This window comes from Mustela nigripes, chromosome 14 (genome assembly GCF_022355385.1).
Source record: "Mustela nigripes isolate SB6536 chromosome 14, MUSNIG.SB6536, whole genome shotgun sequence".
Lineage (NCBI taxonomy): Eukaryota > Metazoa > Chordata > Mammalia > Carnivora > Mustelidae > Mustela > Mustela nigripes.
Window position 1 is genome coordinate 58,547,803 of NC_081570.1, and position 23,806 is coordinate 58,571,608.

Genomic DNA, 23,806 nt, shown 5'->3' on the forward strand with positions numbered 1-23,806 from the left:
AAAGAAAGAAAGAAAGAAAGAAAGAAAGAAAGAAAGAAAGAAAGAAAGAAATGGGGACACCTGTGTGGCTCAGTCAGTTAAACATCTGCCTTCAGCTCAAGTCAGGATCCCAGGGTCCTGGGATCGAGTCCTTCATCGGGCTCCCTGCACAGTGGGAGGTCTGCTTGTCCCTCCGCCTGCTGCTCCTCCTGCTTGTGTGCCGTGCAAACTTTCTCACTCTAATAAATAAATAAATAATCCTTAAAAAAAAAAAAAAAAAAGAAGTGTTTTCTCATATCTCTTACCATGATTAGGCTATCAACTCTGTGCGAGAGAAACCCTGTTTGCTTTTTTATTGTGGTATATCTTGTACCCTGCCCAGTGTCTGGCATATATCAGTTATCAGCAAATCTGTGTTGAATGAATACTTAAATGTGGGGATTATTTTTAAGTACCCGCTACTTAAGCTTCTGCCTTAATCTGAGGCATTGGTTTTTCTAATGGCAACACCAGCAGTTGCTCATCAGTAACAGAGAAATAAGCATCTTCAAACAGGGAGGGACCTTCCTAGTACCCCTTAGATTATATTGCTTAGGCAGTGCCTACTTTATTTAAGAAGAACGTGATCTCTGTTAGGCAAAGAGCAAGGAGAAAGGACAGAAATGTACCTAAACTAGCATTTGGAGGGAGGGGAATGGAGGGTAGGAAATTTGGCCCTGAAGATAGATATTCCTAAGCGGAAGGAGCATGTTTAGTTGATATTCTTCTTCTTCTCCTTCTTCTTCATTTTCTTCTTCTTCTTGAGGTATTAATTGAAATTGCGAGATGTTTTTCTCCTTGAATTTTCCCTCTTGTCTGTCCTCCGTTCAACCAGATAACCAGTTCTATACATTCTTCATTTTTTAAAAAGATTTATTTATTTATTTGAGAAAGAGAGCACACGTGGGAGGCGCAGAGGGAGGGGAAGAGAGAATCTCAAGCAGCCTCCAAACTGAGCCAGGAGCCCAGTGCAGGGCTGGATATCATGATCCTGAGATCATGACCTTCAATCAAGACTTGAGCCAAACCAGGAGTCAGGCGCTCAACCTATGTGCCACTCAGGTGCCCTTCCATAGTTTCTTGCCACATAAAAAATTTTCGGCAGGGTTTCTTGGTTTCTGTTTGCCCACTGAGGATAATAGAATTGAAAGACAGAGGAAATTGGTATCCCTGTGTGAAACCAGGAGAGACAGAAAGTTCTCTAAGGAAACAAGAGTTTTCTCCATATTGGGGGGCTGGGGAAGAAGGTTTGCTGGTCCTTGGACAGAGGGGATGCTCATGTCCTCCCCGGAAACACCTGAGAGCAAGCAGGACTCCAGAGGAAATCTCCAAGTGATAAACCAGGTAGATTAGGTACCAAGCTTAGAATCCTAGCCCTGTGCATGGCATGGAAATGGCACAGTGGAATGCTTGATAAAGTCATGTGGTTGTAGAAAAATCCAGCTGTTACCAGTGTGGACAGATACTTAGTGACCAATATTGTAATGCCTCATCCTGGAGACTTAGAATCTCAGCACAAACCTGGTTATGGGAGAAAGCCTGGAAAAAACTGAGGTTGACTCACCAGTTTAGTGAGACTGGGTTCTCAGAATAGAAATTAGATGATTTAGACAATAATGAAATATGATTTTACTGGTTCATCTAAATTAAGATTCACTCCTGCTACTTTATAGTAGTGGGGGAAAAAAAGGCAAACTAGTCTTCTTTTCCTGTTTTGAAGGGATAGTTCATTTTTACTCAACAATTTTAAAATTTCTAAGTTGAGTTAAATGTGCAAAGTATTTTAAACTACCACTACTGAACTAACTGATACCATCATCAATAGACAACAGTTAACAGTACCTTGATAATAACAGTAATAAATAAAACCCAATTTGAATTCATTCTGGTAGTCATGTCATGCTGCACATGTCTGTGGGTGCTGCCCTCTTTATCCGGAAGAAAAAAACTAACACTGAATACCAGTCTTCCAACCAATAGTTGATCTATTATCAGTAAAGAGTGATTATCTCAGTGAAGCACGAAAGCATTACCTTAAACAGAGTAAGGCAGTCAGATACGTGTTTCCTATTACAGAAGGAAGATGTGAAGGCAATAGGTCTACAGGAAGACATTGGTGATGGCAAAACCAGCTTGACAGAGTTGGAAAATCGATGGCGAACAATTTGAAAATTTGGAAATCAGAATGTTAACTACTTATTTGTGTGATTGGTATGGAAATAAGCTTTTCTTTTTTAATCATTTTTACCTGTGAATTCTTTTACTCATTCATTTGTTCTTTTTTTTTTTTTTTTCAACAACTGTGAAGCCTCATTATGGGCTAGCTATTGAGCTGGATGCTATAGGAGTTGCAGAAACAAAGGAGACACAGGTTATCCTCAAAGTGTTTTTACCTTGGGGAAGTGATAATTCAAGTGCAAGAAGGACTGTAACACAAGGCAAGTAATAAGTGTGTAAAATACAGGAGACAATGATATTCATTCTCTTTTCCCTTTCTCTCTCCTTTCCTTGCTCTTCCTTCCCCTTACCTTTTCCTTTCCATTGATACTTGTATACATAATGTGTAAAAGTTTTGTGAACAAGTAGAAAATATCAGGTCTCCACTACCAAGTCTGGGTGTGAACATGGGTGTTAGAATTTAGGGAGCGGCAAAGAGAGCAGGGTCTTTGAATTTATAGGAAATATTGTTTCCCGATATAACGAGATGTGACTTTTTTTGCAGGTAAAATTACAGAGATTAGCTGAGATAAGGCAAAATGAAGAAAGGTAGGGCCAGTCGTGTGTTACAGCTACCTCACATTCATGAGGTATGTTTGTCAAATATTTAGGAATTTTGTGAGCCAAATGTTAAGCTGCAAGTAACTTGAAATCAGCCATGGCAGAAATATTTATATCATAGAAAGAGGTAAATGCTACAAATCATGACACAATACAAAACAAAACAAAAACAGTAAGTTGCTCTATCAGCCCACCAATGGAAATCAGCCCCACAACTCCAAAATTTTTTCAGTTTCCTAGTGGGCAAAACTATGGGTATTGTATATGTGAGCTTTAAGAGCATCAGAGGGAAGTAATACCATAATTAAGGATAAACCAGGGACTGCAGAGCTGTCTGGGAGTGCCCGATGTCCAGGAAGCTTGTAGAGCTGAAAGACTAGAGGAGAACCTCCATCTCTCTGATCATCAGGAGTAGGCCTGGGGTGTCTGGGTGGCTCAGATGGTTGAGCACCTGCCTTCAGCTAAGGTCATGATCTCCAGGTCCTAGGATAAAGCCCCAGCAGGGAATCCTGGCTCTGCCAGGAGTCTACTTCTACTTCTTCCTCTACCTCTGCCTCTCCCCCTGCTTGTACTCTCTCTGTCTCTCTCTCCTTCTCTCAAATAAATAAATAAATCTTAAGGAAAAAAAAAGAAGAGTTGGCCAAAAAAACCATTAGATGAGTGGATAGCGGACATTTAGGTAAAGAAGATTTTCACTCTCTAGGCCAGCCATAAATATGCTAATATTTGCCATGGTGCTTCCTGTTTGATAAGTTTCTTACTGAGAGAAGGCCTGGTCCGGAAAAGTGGCCTTTTTGTACCCTATTATTATACAATGTGAACTTGACATATCATAAACAATACTTATGTCTTATTTATTTATTTATAACTATACACTTGTACATATCCAGACACGGTAATAAACACTTAAATGATACAGGAAGGCACAAAAACAAAAATGAAAGTTCTTGCTTTCTAACTTCAGTAAGATGCTTCAGTCTCATCCCGGTTCTGCGACTGTTAAAATGCAATCAGCCACACTCCCCAGGGGACTGTAGTTCCTTTTGTTAAAATATAGCAATAAAGATAAAATCTAGGGGCTAGAAGTAAAGATTTCAGTATTTTGTATGAAGATTGGGGGATGCTAGTGAAGCCACTTTAGGTACAGAGCAGAAAATATAATTTCTTTTTAAAGAAAAGAAACAATTTTATGATAATTTTGAATATAACCAAATTTTTATCTTAGCCCTAATATGAGACTTTTTAAAAAATGATTTTATTTATGTATTTGACAGAGAGTGATCACAAGTAGTCAGAGAGAGAGATCACAAGTAAGCAGAGAGAGGGGGAAGCAGGCTCCCTGCTGAGCAGACAGCCTGATGTGGGGCTCCAGCCCAAGACCCTGAGATCATGACCTGAGCCAAAGGCAGAAGCTTAACCCACTGAGCCACCCAGGCACCCCCTAATATGAGACTTTTAAACCTAATTTCTTCTTTCTCCAGTAGTTTTAATGTAACTTATTGCCTTACCAAGCAATATTTTGTCTCTTGTATTTTGAAATCTTTTCTTATTCTATCTTTATACCATGCTTCAAGTGCCATAGAATGGTTACCCAAACAACTCTTCTTATCATTGTAGAGGACAAACTATATGAGAAGTAAAAGAAACTCTACCCCATATCCTGAAAAATTATAAAGAATATACAGGAAGAAGACATGCAGTATTTCATGTGGAATTCTATATAATTAGAAACTATCAGGAATAAAGGGACAAGTCTGAAATTCTGCCTAAAATTAAAATAAAATGAATACTATATATATATATATATATATATATATATATACACTAAAATATATATATACATATATAGATCTAGATATAGATATAGATATCTGGATCTATACAAATACTATTCGCTTAATATTATTGTATCAGCCTAATTTTTCAATTAAAGAATGTCAGCACATCTAAATAAATGCCAAGAATCCTCAGAATGTTTTCAAACCTAAAAAGTTCAAGTGGAAAAATTTCTGCAGGTAACCACTACCTGGTTTCACAGGACTCAACTCAAAATAGACAACAGCATATTGTATTATAACAAATTTCATATTAAATATTATGCTTAAATAATATTTAAATATTCTATATTTCTTTTACTAATAATTCCAGAAATTTTTGCCCCGTTCCTAATCTTTTTATTTTCACAATTTATCAGGTTTCAGTCACATGAAGTTTCAATTCAAATATCCTTTCCAATACATATGTACATGTAAACATGCATGGGTATGTACTTATACACCATGGTGGTGCACATACCCATGCACACACACACACACATATTCTAAATTGGTAATTTGTATTAATTGAATAATTTTTCCAAAATAAAACCCAATTGGCCTTATTCTTGTAACTTGGTAAATTTAGCTCCAAGTGATCTCTAAATGTAGACTATGGTTTCCCAAAATCTTGACTAGCTGATGAGGCATTGGGTTCCTGATCTTGGCTTTGATCAGAAATTTGTTCTTAAGATTCTGTGGTTTATTTTAAATGCTTCACCACCAAAGAGAATCTCAGGGAGTTAAATGCTTTCAAGTTGACCCTGTAAAACCCTACTTTATCAATTTGCTTTTCCAGTTGGCATCAGAATTCATTAGGGCTGAGGCAGCCATTTGAGGGCCCTATGTGATCCTACCAGTTCCTCTAAAGGTCACTTACACAAAAGACTACTGACCTTACTTTCAGGTTTCTGAGGCAATTTGTGTTCTGTTGTACCAATATTCAACATGTGGCAGTTCCCCTGCTCATTCCTCTCCCATATGCCTTTTGTTTTTTTTTTTTAATATTTTATTTATTTGTCAGAGACAGAAAGAGAGCACAAGCAGGGGGAGCAGCAGGCAGAAGGAGAAGCAGGCTCCCTGCTGAGCTCCATCCGGTGTGGGACTCCCAATGTGGAACTCCATCCCAGGACCCTGGGATCATGACCTGAGACGAAGGCAGACACTTCACCGCTGAGCCACCCAGACATCCCTCCTCTCCCATATTCCCCATATCACAATTCCTGATATTTTATTAACTTGATCCATTTTTAAATTCCTTTGTTTAATATATTATCTCTTTAGCTCACTATTATCCATTTGTTAACCCCTCCTGTTCAGTGTAAGTAGGAAATTTCAGTTTAGATGGAAGGGTCTGAGAAATTGACATCTATATGTTCATTTCCAGGATGATACATGATTCCCAACAATACTGAATTGTAATGTTAACATGAGTCATCTAAAAAGGACAAATAATTTATTCTCCCAGGTAGAACTGTATTTAGAAGAGATGATACTCTTAGATGGGGCCCAGCTGAGATGAGGAGGAGGCTGGCAACGCACTTGTTTTCTGTACGTCTACAAATCTTGGGGAAATGATTTCCTTTTATCTTTTCATCATTTTTGTAATAGGTGGTTTTCTGACTCACAATGTAAGGCTGCCATTTTTTAATAGAAAAGGGGGTGGATATTCCTTCCTACAATGAAGGTGAAAGAATGTTTTAAAACCGGGGTTGGCAAATCTACAGACAGGAGGCCAAATTTGGCCTGCAGCCTGTTTGTGTATGGCCCATGAGGCAAACATGGATTTTACATTTTTAAAGAGTTACACACACGTACACACAGAAGAATATGCAACAGGGATCACGTTTGGCCTGCAAAACCTAAAATATTTAATATCTGGCCTTATATAGAAAATGTTTATAGACCTGTTTTAAAATAGCTGTAATAAAATGGCAATTTACAATATTTTCTATGTGACAGGTACCTGGGATTTTATACGTTTTAACTCCTTGAAGTCTCATAGGATCCTTAAGTGTATTGAGAGTTGAAATATTGTCCCCATTTTGGAAATGAGAAAACCGAGGTGTGAAAGGTTAATATCACGTATCTTGTAAGGGTTGGAGAGAAGACTACACAAAGTCAGCTGGGGACTAGAGATTGTATTTGTAACCATTACATTGCACCTCCTCTGAATGGGATTTGACATTTGTTGTTTAGGTTTTGTTTTGGGAAGGGGGAGGGTGTGTGGGCGTGAATGTATCCCACTCCCGATATCACTCTGCGATTAGTCAAAATAGAACCGTGGTGTGATTGGGAGAACATTGTTTACACACAAGGCAAAGTATCCAGGTTCCCTTAAGGATGTAAAGGGCACAGCGACTGCTCATGAACTATACAGTGCTGCAAACACAGCAATGCTGGCGATACCGATAATACTGCTTGATCTGGGTGATGACTCTTCAGGGCACTAAGCTTGACATACAGTGGTTTTATACCTTCTGGGTCCCTTACGCCTGCTCTCTCAAGAGATTTGTGCCATGCTCCTGTCTGCCCAGCATTTGAAATTACTGTAATTGGCAACCCTCCCAAAGCATTCCTCAGTGCTATTGCAAGACTGCAGAGATTAAAGGTAAACTCGAGGCTTGCCACCCTATTGGCAGGTCAGGCTTCAGGGCTGCCTGGAGCGTATCTCGGCAATGGCCAGTTTGCTCTTCTTTCTAGGAGCTTTTCTTCTCTTACTTTTGCTCTCTCTACTCTCAACTCGGCAAGAGGTTTTGATGTGTTATGAGAAGAGTTCTGTCTCTATTGCAGTTTTCTCCTATGCATATCCTGAGTTCTGGAGCCCTCAATTATTATTTCTTCATTGATTTGATTTGACTTCCTTTGGTTTTGCAGGTATGCATTAAAATCTTTAGCTTGCCATTATATTTTCAATACCTTTATAAATTTATTCCTTTTATAGTTTTATAGCATTATTTTAAGAGGACTTTGGGAGGAGAGGAGAAGTACATACATACCAACCCCACCATTCTGAACTAGAACTTATCAAAATTTATGTGGCAAGAAAAATGCATTTGGGGATACTCTGATAGGTTTCCTTTCACTTTAAGTTTTATTGCATTTCTTCTCTTATATTTTGAGAACTTCCCCATCAGTCCTGAAATGATAAAAATAAGAGAATCCAAGAAGCACTTTTTTATTCTAAGTTCAGAAATCTATGGTGTAAAACGGGGAACATTTGGATGGTTAACATTATTTTCCTGTCTCTAGGCCAGATAAGGAATGGGAATGCAATAGGAAGGGAGCTATGTGCACTGGTGAGAGGTCAGCATCAAGAGGTCACCATGCTCCATCCAAGCCAGAACTTTCTGTGAGTATTTCCTGGGAGATGGCAGAGACTGGGACTGTTTCAGGACATCGTCCAGTCTCCATTCCAGTGGATGGCATAATTGCTTGGACTGAGCAGCAGAGAAAAAGGTCTTTTTGTTCTTGTTGGTGACGATCACCCACTGACAGCAGTCCCCATGGTGCTTGTTTCTCTTCCAGAAGGGTTGAAGCCTTGAGATTCTGCTTAGCCTTCAATCGATCCAGTCAGTATGAACAGCCTCACTTTCATGGACCAGGATGGTTTTAAGCCAAAATAGTAAGTAAAGAGGGTGGTTCCAGATTTCCCAGTGAGGAGATGGTGGAAATGATATTTATCAGCCAGGGGCCTGGCAGGAAAGAGTTAATACACTTAGCTGGATAATTTTAGAAGAGTTTAATGACAGTTTTGAAGGTTTGGACAGGTTTAGGAGCATCAGTAAAGGTCGCACAATACCCCGTAGCTAGCTACAATAGGTTTACCTTCAGAAGACCTGAAGGTCACAGGGAGGGAGTGGCTTCCAGAACCTGGAGGTGGTTTCTGTTTGGAGAGGGATTGAAAGAAAAAAAAATTTTTAAAAACCCAGCCGTTCTTAAGCTTATTTGGCTAATCTTTTTTCTTTCACGTAATATCTGTTACCATCTTGTGGAACTTTGGGAGATGCTGGTATGGATATATTCTCACCTAATGAGGTAAATGAAATGATTCCTCTTGACAGTATTCCTGATTTTATGGTTCTATGAAATTTCTAGAATTGGACCTGTCATCCAAAAAGGCCAATTTAAAAAACAGCCTTAGCTAAACTCTCTGTTTCAGGGTTGTTATTCTACGCTTTATAGCTGCTCTTTAGTGGGGAGTAAGGAACTGTGTCAAAGATTCATTCTTAATGAAGCAATTTTCTAATTTTATATTATCTTTTGGGTTTCATATTTACCTATGGTTTTCTGAAAACTTGTGATTTAGAGGAAAACTTAGAAGATATTACTAAATACTTGGCTGTGGTGGTGCTTCAGTTATGCCAAGATCTGAAAATGTGTAATAATTTCATAAATATCTTTGAACAACAGTACCGTGTAGCATTAATAGGGGAGGATAATTCATTTTTATTTCACTGGGCATACTTCAGCATGTAACTTTATGCAAACTAAATTGTGTTAAGTTCAAGTGGGAATTGAGGAACAAGATTTTGGCTTTTCCAGCTTTTGTGATATCGATGGGAAGAGGGGAATCAGAGGCTCTTTTGGCCCCAGCTCTGCTATTTATTATTAATCTGAATTTTCGACAGACAGAGTTGATTTAAAATCCTTCAGTATGTCTTTTTTACTGTCTAGTAGTCTGAACAAGGAGTTTTATCATTTTTATTTTTTGTTTTGTTTTCTAAATATTAAATCCCTCCCTTCCTTCCTTCTAAATATTAAATTCCAAGTTCATTTAAGAGGGACAACAGTCTATCTTTTCACTGATCCTTGTTAAGTAAGTGATACATCTAATGTGTTGGGCATCCAGAACTCTGAGAAGAATGGATTTTGTTCTTTTCTATGACTGTAGGAAGTAGAACTTTGCTTACTTATCTTAGTCCATAATATGTGTGATATCTAAGGATATGTGACATCTTAGACCAAAGGGTACAGGATTACATGGCTCTGATGAGATCAATTCTCTGACGCATGGACTGTGTCTTTTATAGAGAGAAGTGATCACTGTTTAAGGATAAGACAGTGTTAACAGGAGAAATAGTGTAATATAGTGTTATTAAAAAGCAGCTCTAGTCGGGGGTGGGGGGTGTTACTAACTTTCATGATGTAAATATTTCTATAATGGCCACTTTCAAATTAGGAACATGACATCATTGAACATGACCTTGGAAAAAGGTGTGCAATGGCCCTCTATTACATAGGGTTCCACCATGCAAATATAGAAAGATGTACATAAACTCAAGAGCATTGATAATGGTAAAGTACAGTTAAATAATGAGGAAGTATTGTGTTTTGACTATCACCTTTGTTTTCAAATAATTTAGTTAATTGTAAATATAATTTGATTTTTACTAATGGCTATGTTTAACAACCAACTCGAGAAAGTCCCAAAAATTTAATAATTGGCTTTTGTGAACCAGTACCAGGTGTCTACCCTACATCATTGGATAAGAGTATAAGATTTAAAGTTAGATAGTTCTGAATTTGATTTCTTGCTCTGCCACTTACAAGCTGTGTGGCCATGTGAAATTTGTATTTCTTTTTTAAGCATTCATTTTCATGACTGAAAAGTAAGAGTAAAAATTATATCTACTTTGCATAATTGTTGTGAGGATTAAATAAAATGATAGCTCCTCCTCTCTTGGAAAGAAGCACCCCATGGCTAAAAATTTCACATGGTCCCTGTTAGAACTATGATCACAAAGCATTTTTTTTTTAAGTGAGAGAAAGTTATTCAGAGGAATACCCTCAGTTCCACCTAATGATGTGATTTGCATAATTCAATGGAAGATAGGCAGACCTCTTAAAGGATTCAGACTGTACTATTGCTAAGAATGAATACTTTTCCTTGGGATATGTGTAGTTGTGTTCCAGCAGACATTCCTCCTGCTCCTCGTGGTAAGATTACAGGAAGATCCCGTTTTTTTAGGGAGTTTGGACAGTGCTGCAGGGTTTGGGAGACCCATAGACTAAAGCCTCCTCTTTGATTCCTCCTTTACAGATTCTATATAGGAGAAGGAAGAGTCTCCCTTTAACAGATGGTTAAAATGGGTGGAGACTTACATTGGTGACCTCAGAAAAGGAAGAGGGTGACTTAGGAGATAGGCATAAATCTGGCAAAGAACCGAGAGTGTTATGATCATGAAGATCTTGGTAGCAGCTTTATATTTTTGAAGTCACTCAGACTCAGTAAGTTTTGTGATCTTTCATTATGGTCTGTTTCACTGAGAAATATTTTCTTTTAATACTGTTTAACAAAAACTTTGTTGTTTTTCAATGGTTTCCAATAACTTTACAATTACATAGAGCATGAAACAGAAAGAATGTGACTCAGATATTCTGAAAATAAGATAAAATGATCAAACGATTGTAGATCCCAGCTTGTCTATTCCAAGACTAAAAGGTTGTATCTATTGTTTTGTTTAAGCCATTTTTAACAAGACAGTCATTACAACAGACATGTTTCCAGAGCAGATGTTTATAATGAGAACCCTTGAAAGTCACAAAGACTCCACAGAGCACAAGAATCTATATTTACGTATTTGAGTTACAAAAAGTAAATCAATTACAAATGCCTCTACATTAATGTCTTGAATAACAGATAAGAAAGAAAGAACATTCAGTATTATTTTAAAGAGCTTAACAAAAGTAATTAGGATAGACTTTTGCCATTCAGAGTTCACAATAAAGATTGGTTTTCTTCAAACTGTTAAATTTGATTCATGAACAGTCGGGGAATGTTAAGATGAATGAAAAGTACGTGAGACATATCTGAAACAGTTTTACATTAGTAAAAGGAAAATGTTATTAGTAATAGGAATAGGAATAGTAATTATTCCTATTAGTAATAGGAAAACGTGTAAAAAATGAAATGGTAAACAAAATTGAAAAAAAAGACACCAAATATTAGTTCATTTTTTAAGCTTCTAAATGACTCAAAGCACTGATTAAATTAGTAATTATTAGGCCCTCGCAGTTTAACAATAATAAAAAAAACCCTGATGAATATTTTTAAACTCTTTTGCCCAGTAAAAGCCACCTAGATATTGCAACTTTAAATTAAAAATGAAATAAAATGAGTTCTGGAAAATGGTAACTATCTGCTGAAAAACATTAGCAATAAATTGTATGACAATGCAGCTGTTATGAAAGGTGGGGACAAAGGGCTGCAAACACTCTTTGAAAACTTTAATAAGTAAGCAGAATATGTGCCATGCCAGCTCATTTCTTTAATCTTGTCAGAGAAAAATCTGCTGTGACAGTAACTGAAACTGTTGACTACTCTAGTATTTTGCAACAGCTATGTTTTCTTTTCAGATTCATCTCATAGAGTATTTTAAACAATGGGATATATAAATGCATATGCAACTTATATTTTCATTAAAAAATCTCAAAGTAACAAGAGGATTGTTCCACTGCAAAGTTGCCTGAACCTTGTATGATAGGATATAATGACCATTTAAGGATCTAAAGTATTCTTTTTCTACGAGTTGGAATATATAAAGTTTGTTGAAAAAGCTGATGAATTTAACTACACCATTTTGACTGCTTTTCTGAAGATATTTTGGAATGTTTCAATAAAACAAGTAGGAATGTATAGCTTCCTGATATGGAAGTATATAAAAAGTATCATTTTGTCATCTTTACATTTTCTTTTAGAATTGAGAGAAAATACAGATGCAAGGTAATAGAACCTGACTCAGATGCAGTGGAATTGAGTGATGACGTTAATAAAAATTATTCCAACAATGAGACGCAAACAATAGTAACAAAAATTCATCAGGTGACACCAACATTCAGTAAGAGGAAGAGACGAAGTTCAAGGAAAAGTACTGAATAGGTTCTTTGATTGTTTGATATCCAATTAATGAAGAGGGATAAATCATGTGAACACAATAGGGAAAGATGTTTTAGATGAAATCCTGGCAAACAGAAAAGTAATAGCATTTATGAAACTTTATTACATCAACAGGAAACTGGAAAACAAGCTGTGGATTCAAAAGAAAGTGGAAATACTTGAGATCCTACAGCTCATATTGAAAATAAACTAGCTAGAATACTTCCAAATTTTACAGTAATCCAAAAAACTTACATAATGTGACCACTTTTATTGACTATTTTCAAAAGTTTCTTTTTCATGTATGAAGCTGAAATAAATTTTTTCTAGCATTAAAAGCAATGCAATCAGTCATGCTAGGAGAAATACTGAATTATCTCTCTGTTCTCTCTAGAGAATACTCTAAATTTTTCATTATACAAAGAAGTGATAAAAAATGTGCAGCCAGAAGATATAAATGAAATCCATTACTATGAGATGTGTCATGCAGGTGATCAATTATGTGTGTTAATTATTATGGGCTTTGTGGTATTTGCCAGTCTTTTAAATTTTTCAGTTTGTTGTGATTTCTTATTTAGAATAAGATTACATATTAACTTTCATACTTAACAATGTATCTATAATTTTGTATTAGTTTGTGGAAGGTCTAAGTTTAGACCATAGCAAACCTGTCCCTGACCTTGTTTATATGCCACCAGTGTCGAGGACACCAAAGGCACAGGAAGAGGGGGAAGTTGTTTACGCTGTAAGGACCTCTTTTCTGGAGCTGAGGGAGAGGAGAGGCATCACACCAAGGCCACTAATTTAGGTATTCCTGGTGGTGATTTGCAGCAATACTCTGTGCTAAAACCTTGGCTCTGGAATCAGACTGGGTTTGTTAACAGATAAGATACCATCTAAGATAGTGATACCGCTTAATGGCTATGCAAACTTGAGCAATTCTGCTTTGTCTTTTTCTTTTGCAAATGAGGATAGTAATATATCTCTTCCCTCAGTTGTTGTGAGGATAAAATACTCTGAGGAGCTCAATATATATTTAAATAAGTGAGAGACAAATAATAAATACGAACAACAGAATGCAGGATATAGCGAAAATTCAGGAAGGCAGAACTCTAGGAGAAATAAGAACCAAAGAGAATGTCATGATAAGAGGGCAGTGAGAAAAGATTTGGAGGAAGATTTGGCCTTAAGCAGAAATCCCATATTCATGGAATTCTTCATTTCAAACAGCTGAAGGACGTTGACTGCTCCTATTCTGATGAAGCCTCTGAAACTGGAGTGGTGGTAAGTACGTAATTATAAATTTCTAAGTCTATTGATTCTTGAGTTCTTCGCAACATAGCTATCTTCTTCATATGGATTCCCTCCTTCTGCACCAGCATGGCTACACAGGGATAATAAACCTTCATTCTCAGAGGAAGGAGAGCCTTTCCTCTACATTCCCTTCGGCATGGGAAAGCACTGGCTATCAGCCAGTAGTCTAGAAGCTTCGCTGGGACCTTTTGGAAATAGGGATATAGTTGCTCCAAAACACCCAGCTCTGGGAGTGGAATAAGGAGGGCCCATGACTAGCCCAGCTATGGACCGAATGTTTGTGTTTCCTCATATTCATATGTTGAGATTGGAATCCTCAGTGTGATGGTATTTGGAGATGGGGCCTTTGGGAGGTGATTCAGTCATGAAGCAGAGCCCTAACAATGGGATTGGTGCCCTACAAGAAGGGACAGGAGAGAGCTTGCTTCCTCCACCTGCTCTTCCCTATGGGAGGATACGGTGAGAAGGCAGCCATCTGTAAACCATTTGCAAACAAGATACTTGATCTACTGGAAGCCTGGTCTTGGACTTCTTAGCTTCTCAGAACTGTGGCAAATATATTTGTGTTGCTCCAGACATCCACTACGTGGAGTCTTGTTATAGCTGCCTGAACTGACAAAGGGCCCTCTCGGCCAGAGCCTGTATTAGGCTTTGTGCAACCCTTTTGCTAGGAAAGCAGCACCCCACCTGTCTTCAAACCACTCCTGCCAACCATAATAACAAAGTGACAACTAAAATGATTGCGACACAGTGACTTGACTGTTCAGGTGCATCATCTGGTTCCACAGATACGGTGCCCACCTTTTCTCAGGACAGCCTCCTCTGACACAGTGAGAAAGCGGAAGATTTTGATGCCTGCCAAGTTATTCATTGGGAAATTTTCCTCAGCGGTGTGTGCTCCTCTCAAAACTCCCACATTTTGTGAGCGGCTGTCACCATTTTTGTTATTCAACTTCTTGAGCCCTAATTATGTGCCAGGTACTGTTCTAGGTGTTCGAAACACATTGATGAGAAAAACAAAATACTGCAAATGAAATTTTGATTCGGTGTATATTTGGTAGATACTTTCTAAGTTTTTTTTTTTTTAAATCTTTGCTAAATTTTAACTTCCCCCATTCACATACATACTGCCTTGGTATTGAATTATATGCATTCATGTTATTTCTCATATTGCCTTTTAACAGAAATATGTCTAATCAGAATAAATACAGTTGTAACTAAGAATGACTTCTGTGTATAAGACATCTGTTTTCAGGGATGGATATGCTTTAAATTATTCTTAGATTACATAACCATGTGACACAGACATGGCACACTCCATGGTTCGCTAGAGATTTGTTCTGTTTAAGGGTCAACTAATGATACTTGGGAACATGCAGTGATTCCAGATATTACATTTTGTCCAATGCTCTGTTCCTTATCAGTGACCATTACTTTCAGGTTAGTGGATTCTCAGCCTCCAGGCAAAACTTAAAGGAAAAAAAAAAAAACAAAAAAAACAAGAACTGCTGGTTTATACTTTGCTCCAGGCTCATACCAGAGAAGTCTGGAAAATTGCAATTTTCTTAATCAGGTTGAAAAAAATATGTAAGCAGAAATAACACGGCTATGGTTAATTATAAAACTTATATTGCTATTAAAAAAAGTTTCCTTCAGAGTTTTAGAAACCGGGGCATATATCTGAGAGAAGGAAAAAACAGGGACTACCATGAAATTAACAAAATGGGACATAATTTTGCAATTGAGATAATCTTCTGAGTTCTTTGTATTGTGGCTATACTTGGGTATGAGAAATAATTATGATTTCATATGTGAAAACTTCTGCAGACTCTTGAAATCCACACGGGAGATGGCCTACAGAGCTATAGATTAGGGAAACGTGTACGCATATCTTGTCTTGAACTCAGGAAAATATTTGATAAAGTGCCTCTATATTGTCCCTAAGCTGGAAAAATGTGAGTGGAATGAGGTATAGTTAAGTGAATCTTCACAACCATACTCACTTGGTCTGTGTGACTATTGATGTTCAGCAAATGTTTGTGGAGTGAAATTGACATGAACTGATCAATGTTCATCTGTATGGCACTCCATTTCTAAACCCTATTCTTTCACAGATGTGTGAAGGTTTCCAGGACCTTCCTGAGAATCTAATGCCCTTTACTTCCCCATCTGTAAACTAATGATCCAATGGTGATTCTGGTTGGTGGTGATGATGATAATGATGATGATGGCAGTTAATATACGGAGTACTCGGCACTCTATCAGGAATTAACATCAGGAACTAATGTCTGGCATCTGACTGATCAGGGTACATGTCCCAATTCGATTGCTCACTAGTTGGGTGACCCTAAATGAGTTAATTACTATCACTAAGCCCGAGTTTCTTCATTTGTCACTTGATTAAATGGAGATAAACATGCTAATGCTTTCTCTTATTGACAGAATAAAATTCAAATTTTAAAAAATAGCCTAAAGCCCAAACCTACATTATCTGACTCCTCTCTACCCACACAAACTCATTCTAATCTCTCATGGGCTTACTTCAGAGTGGTCTGTTTTCTATTTTTCAAGCAAGCCAAGGACCTTTCCACTTGAGTCCTTTGCACTGTCATATGACAGCTACATTCCCATGTTTATTCAAGTTCACCTCTTCCCAGAAGCCTTTCCTGCTCACCTTATCAAAAGTAGCCCTCTGCTCCCCATTGCCCTCATCATCTAGTCATTCTCTCTGACCTTATGTTTCAAAATGGATACATGATTTGTTATAATTACCTTCTTAACATTTTTGGTTTCTCATTGTTTGCTTGTTTATAGCTGATTTCCTCTACTAGAAAATAAGCTTCATCAAGGTGGGCTAGAGTGTGTGTTGTTTGCCAGTCTAGTTCTAGCGGCTGGCACAGTACTTGACCCAATTAGGTGGTCCAAAAATGGAGCTGAATGCATAAGTGAAAGAATAAGTGCTTCATAGGTTGTTAAGAAGGTTAAATGCACAGTGCCTGGCAGAAAACAAGTGATGAATTGAAATTTGCTAATGTTATTATTACTAATGATACTGAGATAGAAATGGGCTTTTATAAAGACTGCCATCTAGAGAGGAAAATATGGGTGTATAATATATTAACCAAGCACTATAAGCCAAGTACTAGAATGAGAGTATTGCATGAATGGGGCTTTTGTAACACGGGGACATGCAGATATGCACAGGAAATCCTTACTGAACTTGTTTTTACATGAATGTTCTTAAAGAGCGTGGCTTAAGAATAAGCGAAGCATGAGGATAGAGAGTGGAGGGAATGACAATCCTCCTCATTAGATTTAACATTTTGTCACTTTAGAGGTAATAGTCTGCCATGCAAGACAGAGTAATCTGGTGCAAGCCAGGGCTGTGTGCTCTATCTGTTGACTTTCTCATCTGCTTCATCATTGCTATTCAGTGTTTAACATATCCTGGTGTAGATCATGTTCATACTTTCACAACCTTCTCCCTAGTACTGATTTCAGAGAGGGATTTATGAGTTTTAGTTCTCCTCTAGTCCTCCTCAAGGCATCTCCAACACTACCCCCCATTAAATTCATTCAAGTGAAGGCATGACCCTGTTACACAACCAAAGCTTCAAGACCAGTCCTCCAGCTTCCCCCTTCTAATCTGTTTGCTACCCCTACATAGACATTTGGGGGCTGCTACCTCCCTCTTTACTCTTTCCTCTGCTCATGTCCTGTAATCACTCTCCCCAATTCTACAGATTATACATTTATCTTCATAGAATGTTCTATATCTGCATCCCTTCTCCCCTCATCAGCTTTCAGTAATTACAAGTTTATTTTTAGGAAACACATCCCCTCCTATTAGAAATTCTTCAGAGCACAGTTGTGGAGATAAGACTGACCTCTGAAATTTTATGATTAGAACCACAACGTTTCCATGTTGATAAATTATAGATACAGCAAGGCAGTTTCTTTTCCCACCAGGATTTCTGTTTGGGAATACTAAAACTGCCAAACAGTGAGAGAGACAACACGATCATTTTTTTCTTGGTTGATTTTTCACATCAGGGATATGTACTGGCACAGGTTGAAAAAAGAACATTAATTTTATTTTAAACTGAGAAAATACAAAACGCAAGATCTTCGTGTTATGTAGAGAATTTATTATTGTTAGGGATGGCTCTGGTGAGTCATCACCAAGTAATTTCAGTTTGTTGATTATATAGATGCACAGTTCAAAGACCAGAAAATGCCCATCAAGTTTGATGGGACACTAATGACAGTTACCCTTCTGGCAATACTATCACTGAACTAACAAAGAGGAGCAAAGAATCCACTACTGAACCTCTCTGAGGACATATCAGGCCCCTGGTCGGCGACAGGGAGAGAAGGGACTGTGTCTGGCTGGATGGATAATGATTACAATTGACTAACTTTTAGAAGGAACAGATCAACAGCAACATTTTGCCTCTTCAGATTATCAGGCAATAGATTTCCTGTGAGCAACATTTTCAGAGAATCTCTTGCCCTGAACTGTAAAAAGAAGCCTCAAAGAAAATCCCACAAAAAATTAATGTGTGCTGCCAGAAGAGATTTCTGGATGGTAGTGGTCATCATTATAAACAACAACAACCACAATAATAATAATAGTTGCAACAGTGTATGGGACAGACAACATATATATAATGGCAATATAAAAACAGATAGTATCAGAGAAAATAAAGAGTCAGAGTTGGTGGCTAGGAATTACTTAATACCTAATGAATGTTTTTTTTTTTTTTAAAGATTTTATTTGTTTATTTGACAGAGATCACAGTAGACAGAGAAGCAGGCAGAGAGAGAGAGGGAAGCAGGCTCCCTGCTGAGCAGAAAGCCCGATACGGGACTCGATCCCAGGACCCTGAGATCATGACCTGAGCCGAAGGCAGCGGCTTAACCCACTGAGCCACCCAGGTGCCCCCTAATGAATGTTTTTATGCTTATTTTATCTATTCATACAGCAAACTAAGAAGATAATAAGCAAATAGCAGAGTTGAAGTTTGAAACAAAAGCAGTTTGGCCTTAGGGTCTATGCTCTCAACTAACTGTACTATATCATTCTGTATAATATAATATAATATAATATAATATAATATAATATAATATATCATAACATAATTCAGCTACAGCACAGTGTATTGTAGTTGTCTCTTGTCCTGTTCATATGTGTATTTTCACCAATTTGTAAGCTCCATAAGAATGGGGACTGGGTCTGTCTAGTTTACCATGGAGTTCCCAGAAGCTAGCCTACTGTTAAGTACATAAAATGTACTTAAGTACCCAAAAATGTTCATTGAATGACTAGTGTTAACCAGAAAAATGGAAACAAATTAAGTAATTTTGGACTTAAATACTGAAGGAGGAAATGAATATAATGCTATTGTTATATTTGATAAATTCAAACAAATCCAGGACCCAAACAAATCATCCTCATTTTCTATTATCGTGTACTGTAATGTTAGAAAGCAAGATTAACAAGGATATCATTGCCAATGGCAGGCAAAAGTCAGTGGACTCAGATGAGGAACAAAAGAGAAGAGTTTTCTCAAAAGCTTTTACTACTTGCCCACCAGTTTCCAGAAAGTTTTGAGATATAGCTTGGCATGGCAGGAATCCCTGAATCCTGAAAATGTGCTCCATTTTAATTACAATTTTACTTATAAGAGTATAATCAACTAGACTGAGACATGAAGTCCAAATTCCTCTTGGATCTTAGTCCCCCATACTCTTCTCTAAAGAAAAGTTGTTCAGTCTGGATTAAAACAACAAACATGTTATTTACAGGCTTTGTGTCTAGGACACAACTGTGGAGGTCTGGAAGAAGCCCATTATCTCCCAGGCTCCAAAATCTTACCAATTGACAGGTATGAATGAGGTCAATTTTATCAATACTCAGGATTTTCATTTCTAAGCTCATGTAGGAGTTTTGGTACCTCAAAATTCCACCATTTTGGAAATCCAGAAGAATTTTTTAAAAATAATTTTGTAAATTAGTGTAAGTGTCTATTATGCCATTTCATTTTCATTTCTACTACTGTCACTAAGGCCTCTGCTGATTCATCCCAGTTCTGATGTTCTGAATCTTTTTGGCACTATAAAATTTGTCAGTCTCCTATGAGTACAAAATAACAAGGTTAGTGGGGTTGTTTGGGTCCTGAAATGTTAAGCTATTTAGGGAGAGATCCACTTACTTTTCTCATTCATGATTCCTTATTTCCTCAGAGTACATATGGCTACCAGGGTGCCAGATTGGGGTGAAATTTTATGCCATCTCACTATGTCTTTTCTGTCATCTAATCTTCAAACCCTGTTGTGAAATTGCCATTCTAGGTTCCTTTTTCCCTTGGTATGAATTCTTTCTCAGGGACTTTGCCATATTTCTGTGCCATCTGGCAACCTTACTTTCTCCCTCTCCCAATCCAATAAAAAAAAAAGTCTGTGTATATAAATCTGAATTATTCTCACCATGTTGTGAATCAATCCCCATGTAAATCAGTGAATACAAATAATGTGTAGGATTCTAACTCCACATGACAGTCATGTCTGACTCTGAGCCTTGGCTCAGCTGTGACCTCATTATGTAAGATACTATAATCAATTTTGTTCCTAAATCCCAGGATACATCTATCAATAGCCAGATATTCTCTAGAGATTATACACACTCATTCATTGGAATTCTCCTTTTTTTAATGGAAGTGGGGAGAAGTATTCAGGGACTGTGCTAGGGTGATATATATATATATATATATATATATATATATATATATATACACACACACACACACATCATATATTTATGTACATATGTAAATATGTAAATATATAGTGTGTGTGTGTGTGTGTGTATGAAATTGGTTCATGCAATGTGAAGGCTGAGAAGTTCCAAGATATGCAGTTGGCAAACTGATGACTCTGGAAAGTTGATGGTGTACTTCCAGTCCAAATGCCAGCTAATTTGAAGTCCCGAAAGGGCCAGTGTTTCAATTTGAATCTGAAGGAAGGAAAAAAATTGATACTCCAGCTTGAAGACAGTCATTCAGGAGGAGTCTCCTCCTATGCAAAAGAAGGTGAGCCTTTGGTTATATTCAACCTTCAACTGATTAGATGAGGCTCACCCACACAAGGGAAAACAATCATCTGCTTTGTTCAGTCTATAGATTCAACTGTTTATATCATCCAAAACACCCTCACAGACACACTCAAAACAATGTTTGACCAAGTATCTGGGCACCCATGGCCCAGTCAAGTTGATATATGTGGTGAACCATCATAGGGATCTTATGCCCTGATTCTCATCCTCATAAGATGTGTTTATTTACTAAATAGCTCTAGGCCTGTTCAGAAGGCAAACAAGTCCCCCAAAAGCTAGGGAAATGGAATCTTAAGCTTTGGAAAAAATGTAGAATGGAGCTTTATTGTAGAATCTCATATATAATAAACAAACAAGAAATTCAGCTGAAAAATATAGTCTCTACCAACTACCAACAATAAAAGGGAAACAGCATAATACCAAACATTTCAGAAAGGCAGCAGCTATGGAAAGAAACACGATTCTGGAGTGGAACAGAATTGCCCCCATCACCAAGAAGCCATTTGAGAATTTTAACAGAGTTCTGAGAATTCTCATTAATTCTTCCAAATCTAGAGAGAATAAAATCAGGAGCATGTATTTCTGTTTTCTCTCTCAAACCAGTTGGTTGACACTATGAGACCATAGAAATGAACAAGTGCTGATTTTCTCTGAAAGAGGTATATTATTTAGGTCCAAACTGGGCTACGAATGACAGAAAACTGAAAGTAGTAGCTAATTAAGATATGCATATATTTCTTGCTCACATAAATATCCCAGGAGGTGACCTTGGGCTGGGTTATGATGCTGTGTATTTTGGGCAACCTGAGGCTCATTCTCCCTTTGTGACCCACTATTTATTTTTAGATGTCATGGAAAAGAAGATGACATTCACATCCCAAGAAAGGACTGAAGAAAAGCATACTGCCTTATGTGGAAAGTTCCTGAAAGCTTTTACACACTTAACTTCCATCCCATCAGCCAGAAATTGGTGACTATGCTCAACAATACTACAATACTACTACAAATATGTAGTTTTTATTCTAATGAGCAGTGAGTCACCTTATGATCAGGAATTCTATTGTTTCATGAAAAAACAAATGGAGATTACAGAGACGCAATCCCAATACGGATTTTAAGGACCAAACTGAAGTCTGAGACTATTCCCTTGGGGGTAGCACATTTTCCACAGTTAGAGGAATTTTAGTTCCAGGATAGGGCACTTAATAAATTCAAGCAGAGCAGAAACCCTGGATTATTGAAGAGACTGGAGATCAGTTTATGTCAACTTTGATCTCTTCACCTTACCCTTCCTGCAGGTCCTCAGGTAACAGACCTGTAACCTTGGGCATAGAGCATAAACATCGTTAACACCTCAAAGTACATAGGTAGTTTGGAAGAGAAAAAAAAAACTCGTTTCTGATACTGAAAGAAGGAATAAGGAAGATATAATACAGAAATGAAAAGAAATAAAATTAGAGAATTGGGATAAAACGGCTCAAGGATGAACAAATGGGGGAAAAATGGCTTAGCACAGCTATCTAAGCAACCGGAAAAAAACAACAACAACAACTTGTTTTTAAAGATAATTTACAATGCAAAGGACTAAACCCAACTTTGAAGAAACAAAAACCAAGGAACAGAAAGCAATTCCTCACAAGAGATTTATGCTACAAAATAACTGAAGAATATAATTAAATAAAATGAAAAATCAAAGAGAAGAAGACAGAACAGCAGAATGAGATTAAAAGAGAGGTTGCATGCTAATGAAACAAAGTAAGGATCAAAATAATATCATTTGGAGCTACCAAAGATGTCAGACTAAAATGTAGAAAATAACAGTTATTAATGACATATTTGTATTACAATAAACAAAAGCAAATAATTCAAGGTTAAACCCCTGATTGTATTTCCATTTCAAACATGACCAAAAAAGTTTCAGGGATTGTGCATCTCGTATATATATCATTAGATGGAGGAGAGTGTTACAGCTAGTCTAACAAAAACGTTTATTTTTTTTTCAGTAAATTCAATTCCTTTTTTTTTTTTTTTTTTAAATCATCCAAGACCGAAGAGACAAGTGTGGAGTGTGAAAATAGCAGGCAGCGTTTGACATTTTAAAATTTGTTTTCTACTAGCTCCATACAAAGAAGAGCTTGCTCTAGGGCTGGCCTGAGACTTGGACCACAACAAAAGCTCAGTGTGGTGAGGTGAATGCCCGTACAGATGAGACCGTTGGGAATGTACTCCATCTTTTTGGTAGCATTTGTTCCACCCACGCCCTCCTCTGCTGGTTTCCTTGAGATTGCTACAGAAGTCAGAGAAGACACATGCATGGCTTTGAAAAGTGGTGTAAATTTTCCTACTTGCATAAACTATATTTATCGAAACTAAAACTTGGCTTGGGAAGGTATTTGTATTATGGCTAGGTCTGTTTGTCTACATTTCTTTAATTTATGCAGTATATGTTAATTACTTTTTTAATGTGAAAATATTTTGACATTGCTTTTTCTCATTTCTTTGACTTCTTGAATAATTTTATCCCGAGTCTGCCTTTGAAGCACATCTGCTCTCTGGGCTTCCAGCCTTTTATTTAGTGTATACATCCTTCAGCACTGGTGCTCAAGCCTCTTGTTCCTGAAATCTTAAAACATTTTTAGCAAATTGGAATATTATCACGGAGGTGACTTCAGGCAATCTCATTTCTGAAGGTTAATTCTGGATAATCACCTCATCTAGACATTCAAAAAAGTAAAGATACACATTCAGACTAATCAAATTTAGGCTTATTCATGTTCCAAGAACAAAACAAGGTACTTAGTTTGGAGCCGAGGCAGGTCATTCAACAAAATTGGATCTACCTGACCCTCTCAGAAGCTATATAATGTGTTTTATCTGTTGTCAGAGGAT

At 37.3% G+C, this 23,806-nt stretch overlaps 1 long non-coding RNA gene across 1 annotated transcript; it reads left to right on the plus strand.

Annotated features, from left to right (window-relative positions):
* The first annotated feature begins 10,765 nt into the window (after positions 1 to 10,765).
* Positions 10,766 to 23,255, plus strand: LOC132001915 (uncharacterized). The gene is made up of 3 exons (XR_009399721.1): positions 10,766 to 10,841; positions 13,720 to 13,773; positions 21,764 to 23,255. It is a non-coding gene; the product is annotated as an uncharacterized LOC132001915 (long non-coding RNA).
* Positions 23,256 to 23,806: the final 551 nt, after the last annotated feature.